The sequence below is a fragment of the Bos indicus x Bos taurus genome, chromosome 25 (assembly GCF_003369695.1).
Source record: "Bos indicus x Bos taurus breed Angus x Brahman F1 hybrid chromosome 25, Bos_hybrid_MaternalHap_v2.0, whole genome shotgun sequence".
Lineage (NCBI taxonomy): Eukaryota > Metazoa > Chordata > Mammalia > Artiodactyla > Bovidae > Bos > Bos indicus x Bos taurus.
Genome location: NC_040100.1, coordinates 8,132,801 through 8,142,344, shown reverse-complemented (window position 1 = coordinate 8,142,344; position 9,544 = coordinate 8,132,801).

Below are 9,544 nucleotides of genomic sequence, written 5' to 3'. Positions count from 1 at the left end.
CAGACACTCAGCACCAACTCCGCGCTCTGAGCCTGGGGATAGACAGGAGCAAAAGGCACTCCCTCCGCAGCAAGCCTGAAGCGAATTGAGATGACTCAGGAACATGGGGCTTGCCCTGTCTTCTAGGTTTCAGAACCAACCAGAGGTTCCCTCCCTGACTTCCCAGACAGGTTGGTAAACCAGAAGGGACAGCAGGAGGACCTTTGTTCATCCAATAGAGAAATCCCTTATATAGCACCGCACCTGCTGTGCATCAGCCCTTGCCGCACACCTCTGGCCACAGGTAGTTTACCGTTTCCTGAACCCTCGCTTCCTCTGTGGGACAACACTCAGGTTCCCACGTCCTTTTCCCCATTGTTCCTTATATTCTACCTTTGGACGTCATAAGAAAAAGGAGAGCCCTTCTTCTCCCCCAAAGCCTTTTACATTTAAGGCCAGAACAGATAAAGCCCTTTTGTCTCCACACTGAACAAATTTCTCCAGGAACAAAGAGTAGATTTTAGCACGTTCCTTCCCCCCACCCCCCCTCCATCTATAACGTCCGGTGCATGACGGGAATGGAGAGATGGCCAAAGAGATGGATGACCAAGATATATGGTACTGAGCTCCTGACCTCTCTCCTCGTCCAAGCCAAGAAACCTGTGCCCAGGGACTTCTCTGGTGGTCCAGTGCTTAAGACTCTGCATTCCCAATGCAGGGGGCCCAGGTTTGATCCCTGGCCAGGGAGCTAGATCCCATATATTACAACTAGGAAAAAAAGAGAGTGAGAGAGAAGAAAGAAATGTGTGCCCAGAGGGTTATACAAGGCCTAAGAGCACTTTATGACAAGTGGAGATTGGGCCAACCCCAGGCAGGGCAGTCACACCAATTTGGGCTGAGCCAGGTGCCTGTATCAGAGGCTGCCTCAAAGTCTATAATCTCTCCCCCTAAGTCTTCATCTTGTTCTAACACTCAGATGGCAAGGAAAGGCCACTAAGTGAGAAAACACAGGAGCGCATATGCATTTATCCCCATTCTTCCACGCTATAGATGAGGGGTCCAAGGCACAGAGAGGTTACGTAACCTGTCTAGGTCACACAGCTAGTAAATGGAAGGGCTGAGTCATGAAGGAGGTTCACATGTCTCCTGTACTTCACTGGAGGGGTGGAGGCAGGCCCGACTCCCCACACACAGCTGGGTTTAATTCTAACCACTCCCATGGGAGGATGCAGATCAAGCTGGGTAGGAGGAGGAGCCTGACAGAGGAAGTGAATGACCTGCTCTCTCATGAGAGTGGGAAGGAGTGTATTCCCCAGGAGGATGAGTCCAAGCCAAGGCCCTCCTGGAGAAGTTGGAGGGACAGCAGTTTCCAGGCATCCTGCCCAAGGCAGTGGCTGTCCATGCTGGATTCAGGGACCTGGGGCTGCAAACAACACTGGAGACTGGCTGAACCAATGATGGGCTAAATAACCTTAAACAAATCACACATCTTCTCTGGATCTCTGTTAATTCTGGAACACAGAACTAATGATCCATCAGCACAGAAAAAGCCACTTGGGTTAATACTAAAACCTTGACACTTTCTGCTCTTTGTTGAAATAACCTGACCTCTAATCACCCTGTGCAAATCAGAAGCCTTCAAAGAAAACTTTGGGGATTTCCTGGGTTTGGGGGCATCAGGGAGGGGAGGATAAATAAAACCAGTCCCAAGAAAGTCCTGAGGTTGGGAATCTGAGACTGGATTGGATCCGATTGGACCAGATTCTGCCCTTTGGATTTTTCAGCCAGGGGAGATTTCAAGCAAGGGAGAGGAGGAGTCAGGTTTGCATTTTAGAATGGTCACTCTGGAAGCTGGAGTAGAGGGTGGGCCAGATGGGGAGACCAGAGGAAGGGAGACCACTGGGGTGGGGGTGTTCCTATAACAGCCACTGTGGGAGGTGTGGGAGTGAGGGTAGGGCAGCAGTGGTGACCGGAGGAAATGCCCAGCACGACTCCTAGACAAGTGGGTGGACAGGGAGAGTCCCATTCTCCTCGACAGAGCAGGGTTAAGGGAAAAATGACAAGTTCAGTTTGGGAGGTGAGATGCCCAGATTGGGTCCCAACATAGAAATTTGAGTTTGCAGTGGGTGGTGGACCCATGGGCCTTTAAAGGATATAAATGGGGGACTTCCCTGGTGGTCCAGTGGCTAAGACTCTGCACTCTCAATGTAAGGGGGCCCGGGTTCAATCCCTGGTCAGGGAACTAGATCCAGTATGCTGCTGCTGAAGATCCCAAGGGCCACAACTAAGACTTGGGGCAGCCAAATAAATAAATTAAATGTATTTTTTTTAAATGAAGAGTATAAATGAGCAGGGAGTGATGTATGGGGTTGAGGCAGAAGGCAGATGGGCCCTGCCCGCCCCTTCCTCCCACAGTAAAGCTATTGGAGATTCATTCCCTATGGACTGCAACTCCAAGAATAGCAGGACAACTAAGGGAGGAGGCTGGGCCCTGCCCAGACCACATATTTCATTTCTCAAAGTCAGGAGACCTCCCCAACCACACGTGTGCAGAAAAGGCTTCTTGGAGGTTAAAGGAGAGTCATGTCAAGGGATGTTCCTTACCCAGACGCCTTTTCGGTAAAATCCATCTTGGCTAAGAAACGCGTGCACACACGTGGGAGGATCCTGAGATGGACCAAATATAGACTGTGAACCAGGCAAATCAAAATGATTGGCTAAAGGAAACCCAGAAGAAATACCCCACAAAAGTAATTCTAACTGCCACGAGGGCGCAATTCCAGAACTCTCCCTCTGAGTCTGTGCATGTGCGTATCTATCCACACATACTGTACTTGTTTCCTCTTAATAAATACTTTACTTGCTTCACTACTTTCCGTTTTTATGGGAATTCTTTTCTGCAAAGCTGAAGGCCAGGGCCCTTGTCACTGATCATGGGTCTAGTAGCTAGAGTCTGGTGCTTTCTCCATCGTGACCCAGCTTCAATCTCTGGCTCAGAACCCAAGCCCGGCTCCAAGCCAGTGCAGGCCGAGGCCACCCGAGATCAGGGTGGGCCAGTGAACACGGGCTCTGGAGACCTGGAGGGATCACCAGGAAGCACTAGATGTGACCATCCATTCCTCACGGTGCCAAGTGCCTCCAGAAAACTGGAAGGACACAGAGCAGGCCTTTGCTGAGCTAGGGCATCTTTGTCAACCTTGGCAAGTGAGATTTTAGTGGAGTTGAGCTGTAGTGGCTCAGGATGGCAGGGGTTAGCAAGGTGGTGAATCAGAATTTGGAAATGACTGTTGTCTCTTTCTTTTTTTCAATTTAATTTTAATTTTATTCTAGAGTACAGTTGACTTACAATACTGTGTTACAGAAATGACTATCTTCATCAGTCATTTAATAGATGAAGGAGGGAGAAGCTGATATTGCTGGTGGCTCAGGACCGAGGGAGGGTTTTCTTTGTATGCAAAAGGCTGGGGGTTGTTTAAAAGCCTCGGGGAGAGTCTGGAGAGTGAGAGGCTGGAAGGATGGGGGTAAGGTGGGAGGAGCGGGTAGATAAATTGATGTGGGAGAGGTCTGGAGCCCTGGAGGAGAGGCCAGCGGGGAAGGAAGGCAGGTGGAGACTTTCGAGTGGAGAGCAGGGAGGTTCCTGGGAAACTTCTTCCCCAAGAAGAAGCTGAAGTCATCTGCTGAGTCATGGGAGGAGGAGGGGAAGAGGCTGGTGAACAGGCTGAAGGTTTGAGGGAGCCTCTGGGGAGGGTGGGGGAGTGAGCTGGGAGAAGAACCAGCTGGGCCTGGAGGCCGCGTGCACCGGAACCCCATCTGCTGGGTCCTGTGGTTTTCTTCAGCAGTTCTCACTCAGCACTGTGGATCAGGAGCTGCGAAGGTGGAGGTCAGACCACCCAGGGCAGGCAGTGGTCGGCTGTGGCCAAGAGACTGGGGGCCAAGAGGGCTCAATATATCAAAGGAGTGGGTGCTAGGACTGGCCAAGGACATGGATGGGGCAAGGTGGGGAAATCAAGGCAGGAGGAGGTCAGAGGCCGGAAGGCTCAGGGACAGGGAAGAGCAGGTAGAGGGAGCAGTGAAGTGGGGGTGCCAGAGCATCAGGAGAGTGGGAAGCCCCCCAAGAGCAGCAGGAAATTCTGGAGAATGTACAGGCTCTAGAGCAAAGACTCTCTTGAGAGGCTCCAGTTGAAGACACCATGTCCTGTGGATGCTGGAAGTCCCCAGGATGAGGCAGGGCCTGGGGAAGGAGGAAAATGACCACTAGGGGTCAAAGGCTCAGGAAGGCCACCCAGGACCAGGCTTTGAGGGCACAGGGATAGTTCACAGAGCTACAAGCTTTGGGCCCCAAGGAAGGGGGTCTGCCCAGGGGGCTTGGAAGAAGCAGCGTGGCACATGGGGCAGCTAGTGGCTTGAACCTTCATGTCTTTCCATTCTGCCAGGCACAGGGCCCTGCCACCCTTGCATCTTGCTCCCGTAACTCTGATCTCTGGGCCAACACTTCAACCTCGGGAGGAAGACGGGATGATTTGGGCCTCCTGAACTTCACAACCAGAGAAGAGGAAGCCAAGGGCTTGAGCAAAGGGGAGTGTGGCCACGGTATTCCCCTGCCATGTACTTGCTTTGTCCACTGGGTCACGCAGGTGGCTAAGAACAGGCAGCAGGCAGAGTAGGGGCCGCCGTAATTCCCCAGGCGCTGAAGGTCCTGGGGCTACTCCTGGGGCAGGGAAAGATCAAGGAGGAGGCCGAGAGGCAGGCAAAAAAAAAAAAGAAAGAAAAGAGAAATAAACAGAGACAGAGGGACAAGGATCCGACAGGACAGAGAGACAGACAGGAAAGCAGGATGGCTGAGACAGAATCGTGGAGAGAAGGTGCTGAGCTCACTGGCCACGTGCCCATGGCTCATTCCGGAAGCTGCTGGGATGGACCCAATCAGTGCAAGATGGACGGCTGTTCTGGGAAGGCAGAGGCCGCCAGGCCAGGCAGCCACAGCATCCCTTCCATCTGCACCACCTGCTGCAGGAAGCCCAGTCAGGTGACTCTTGCTGAAGACTGATGAGTGCCCCCAGGGTTTCCTCAAGGGCAGCAGGAAGTGGGAGAAGAAGGGGTCTGCTTTGGAGGCATGAACACAGCACTCCCCCCCAACCCCAGTCTGCCTCTCACTAACTGTGAGGTCTGGCAGCCATTAACCTCCCTTCATCGCCATCAGTAAGATGGAAAGAGCCACCCAATGCTCAGCGGTTGTGACATGTCTTCACCTGCCCCACAGGGTCCTGAGTAACCTGGGCGTCAAGGCTGTCCTTCAGGTCTCACAAGAACTTGGAGGCAACTGATGTCTTCTGTTCCTGGCATCGTTTGAGGAGAGTTCCAAAAATCTGGCCAAGCCGTTTGGGCCAGAGGTGGGGAGTCAGGACATTAGGTTGTGACCCCAGTTCCCAGGGCTGCACCACTGCTAAAAGTGAAAGTCACTCAGTCGTGCCTGACTCTTTGCAACCCCATGGACTATACAGTCCATGGAATTCTCCAGGCCAGAATACTGGAGCAGGTAGCCTTTCCCTTCTCCAGGGGATCTTCCCAACCCACGGATTGAAACCCAGGTCTCCCACATTGCAGGCAGATTCTTTACCAACTGAGCCATCAGATCAGATCAGTCGCTCAGTCGTATCCGACTCTTTGCGACCCCATGAATCGCAGCACGCCAGGCCTCCCTGTCCATCACCAACTCCCGGAGTTCACCCAGACTCACGTCCATCAAGTCAGTGATGCCATCCAACCATCTCATCCTCTGTCATCCCCTTCTCCTCCTGCCCCCAATCCCTGCCAGCATCAGACTCTTTTCCAATGAGTCAACTCTTCTCATGAGGTGGCCAAAGTACTGGAGTTTCAGCTTTAGCATCATTCCTTCCAAAGAAATCCCAGGGCTGATCTCCTTCAGAATGGACTGGTTGGATCTCCCTGAAGTCCAAGGGACTCTCAAGAGTCTTCTCCAACACCACAGTTCAAAAGCATCAATTCTTCGGCGCTCAGCCTTCTTCACAGTCCAACGCTCACATCCATACATGACCACAGGAAAAACCATAGCCTTGACTAGATGAACCTTTGTTGGCAAAGTAATGTCTCTGCTTTTGAATATGCTGCCTAGGTTGGTCATAACTTTCCCTCCAAGGAGTAAGCGTCTTTTAATTTCATGGCTGCAGTCACCATCTGCAGTGATTTTGGAGCCCAGAAAAATAAAGTCTGACACGGTTTCCACTGTTTCCCCATCTATTTCCCATGAAGTGGTGGGACCGGATGCCATGATCTTCATTTTCGGAATGTTGAGCTTTAAGCCAACTTTTTCACTCTCCACTTTCACTTTCATCAAGAGGCTTTTGAGTTCCTCTTCACTTTCTGCCATAAGGGTGGTGTCATCTGCATATCTGAGGTTATTGATATTTCTCCTGGCAATCTTGATTCCAGCTTGTGTTTCTTCCAGTCCAGAGTTTCAAACAATACTGGAGTGGGTAGCCTATCCCTTCTCCAGCAGATCTTCCCAACCCAGGAATCACTGATAAAGATCTCACTAATTAAAAGCTCCTCCCCAGGCTTCCCAGGTGGCTCAGTGGTAAAGAATCCACCTGCCAATAAGGAGACTCGGGTTCCATCCCTGGGTTGGGAAGAGCCCCAGGAGAAGGAAATGGCAACCCACTCCAATATTCTGGCCTGGAGAATCCCACAGACAGAGAAGCCTGGCGGACTACAGTCTATAGTGTTGCAAAAGAGTCAGACACGACTGGAAGACTAAACAACAGCAACTCACCTCCCCTCACCCCTAAACCCCGGCACTTATGCTGGCTGCCAAGCTCCAACGACACAGGGACAAAAGGACACGTATCATCGCTCTGTCCCACCTACCTAAGAGCTCTGCCCCAGATGGCAGCCCTCCACAACTGGGCCGGAGGAGACCCTCCTGATCATCAGGGTTGCCGGCACACTGGCCTCATTCTGCCTCCCCACCATTTACTTGTCCCTCCATTGATTCAAATGTTGGGTACTCATTAGGTGCATCATATCTGGCGGGTGAGACAAATAAAGACATGTGATGAGAAGACGAGCCCAGGATGCTGGGAAGGGACATCAAGGGGGCTCTAGTCCCGTCTATCCAAGTCCTTGGCCTCCAACTCCAGCTTAAGTGCTTCCTCTTCCAGAAGGCTTCCCAGAACTTCTTCTAGGAGTGACTTCTTTAAAAAAAAAAAAATTATTTATTTAATTTGGCTGTGCAAGGTCTCAGTTGCAGTACAAGGGCTCTTCGATCTTCCTTGCGCCATGGCGGCATGCAAACTCTTAGGTGCGGCATGTGGAACCCAGTTCCCTGACCAGGCATTGAACCCAGGCCCCTTGTATTGGGAATGCAGAATTAGCCCCTGAACCACCAGGGAAGTCCCTAGGAGTGACTCCTTCTGCTTCTGAGCCCACATTTCTCCAAAGCTGCATACACCAGGGTCTTACTCAAGGGCTAGGAATGTATATGCACAGTATCCTTACAGATTGTCTCCTCTTTGGGGTCAGAGTACAGATCCTATTCATCTTTGCATTCTATGGAACCCAGCACAGTTGCAGGGGATCAGAGGTCAATGGATACATATGTTTTTGAACCTCAGCAGAGTTCATCAGATGCATAATAGTTTATGTCTTTAAGCCTTAGTCTCTTCACTTGTTAAGTGGGGATAATAATTTTCACTTCCTGGCGAGGCCAGATGGATCAAATGAGATATTGCATGTGAAGTCCCTTGGCAAGCTGGAGGCTGCACAGCTCTGTGCAGTCGTGGGTTGTTGCTAATAATACTGCAATCTCGGGGCCGGAGTTGGACGCAGAGAGGCAGGGAGCAGGCGCCCCTCTGTCTGCAGCTTCTCCTCCTGTCTGACAGTGGCGGAGAGGCTCTCGGCGCCTAAAACAACCCAAATGTGGGCAGCCAGACTGTGGTGGGAAGAGAAGCCAGTGGGAGCCTGGATACTCAGGTTCCAAGTCTGCCTCTAGCTCAGGGTGGTGACCTTGGACAGGTCAGTCCCTTCTCTGAGCATCAGTTTCTTCATCAGCCAAGTAGGAATTGAATTCACTGGCTGGCTGGCAGCAGAGATGAGGTGAGGCTCTAGTAGGAGCTGGAATGCAGAGGAACGCCACACCAATGTCCCGGTATTGTACAGCTGTGGGGTCCCAGTGAGGTCTGTACCAACCCATCTGCAGACATTACCCTTTCCCTTCCAGCCCAGTTGGGTCAGATGGCAGCCTCTCTCCCTGGGAAACCAGGCATAATTTCTGACTAGAGTGGTGCTCAAGTATTTGTTGAATGAAAGAATAAATGAGTGAATAAAGGGGACCTCACAGAGGGAGTGCCACTCTTAGGCTCCAAAAGCATTACAGCCCCCCTTGGACAGGTCAACAGTTCATCCCTCTGCTCATGGTCTGTACCGCTTCTATCAGAGTTTGAACCATCATCACAGCTCCCCTGAATTAATGCAGCTGGTTTTCCTGTTTCCATCTTCTTTCCCTACTATCTACCCCTTCTCCACAGGATGCTTAGAGTGATCTTTTTAAAACTCAAATCCTATTATGTCTCTCTTCTGCTTAAAATCCTCTGGTTAGCTTCCTAGTGCCATCAGGATAATCTTCCTAACCATTAATGAGCCTACAAAGGCTCTTCTCCCGTCTCAATCCACTGTCTCCCTTGAGCCTCTGTTCCAGCCACCTGCTTCTTTTCCCATTCCTCAAAGAAATCCAGGCTCCCTTTCATCTGGTTAAAAGCTATTTTCTTTCAAAAGCTTTCCCTGGTCCCTCCTAGACTCAATTGTTTTTGTTCAGTTGCTAAGTATTGTTAGATTCTTTACAACCCCATGGACTGCAGCATGCCACGATCCTCTGTCCTCTACTATCTCCCAGAGTTTGCTCAAACTCATGTCCATTGAGTCAGTGATGCTATCTAACCATCTCATCCTCTGCAGCCCCCTTCTCCTTTTGCCTTCAATCTTTCCCAGCATCAGGGTCTTTTCCAATGAGTCAGCTCTTCGCATTTGGTAGCCAAAGTATTGGAGCTTCAACTTCAGTCCTTCCAATGGATATTCGTGGGCAATTTCCTTTAGGATTGACTGGTTTGATCTACCAGCTGTCCAGGGCCTCTCAAGTCTCCATGGAGTACTCATTTAGTTTTAGTGTTACACTGCTCGGTCATGTCTGACTCTTTGTGACCCCATGAACTGTACAGCCCACCAGGCTCCTCTGTCCATGGAATTCTCCAGGCAAGAATGCCCTGAAAGCTGCCCCAGACTTAGCACTCTATTCTTCTCCCATCCAACTCTCACCAGTATTTCATGGAATCATTGGTCTATCTCCTGCCTAGACTGTAAACTCTACAGGAGCAGAGACCTGGTTGGATGCGCTGTTTGTTCCAGTTTGACACAAGGAAGGGCTCAAATATTAATATTTGCTGAGTAGCTGAGTGAGGCTGAGAGGAAGAAAGGCTGCTAGCAGTCTTTGAGAGCAAGATAAGCTTAAGCAGACCAAGACCAAGGGCAGAGGCCAGAGACGGGCAGAGGCCAG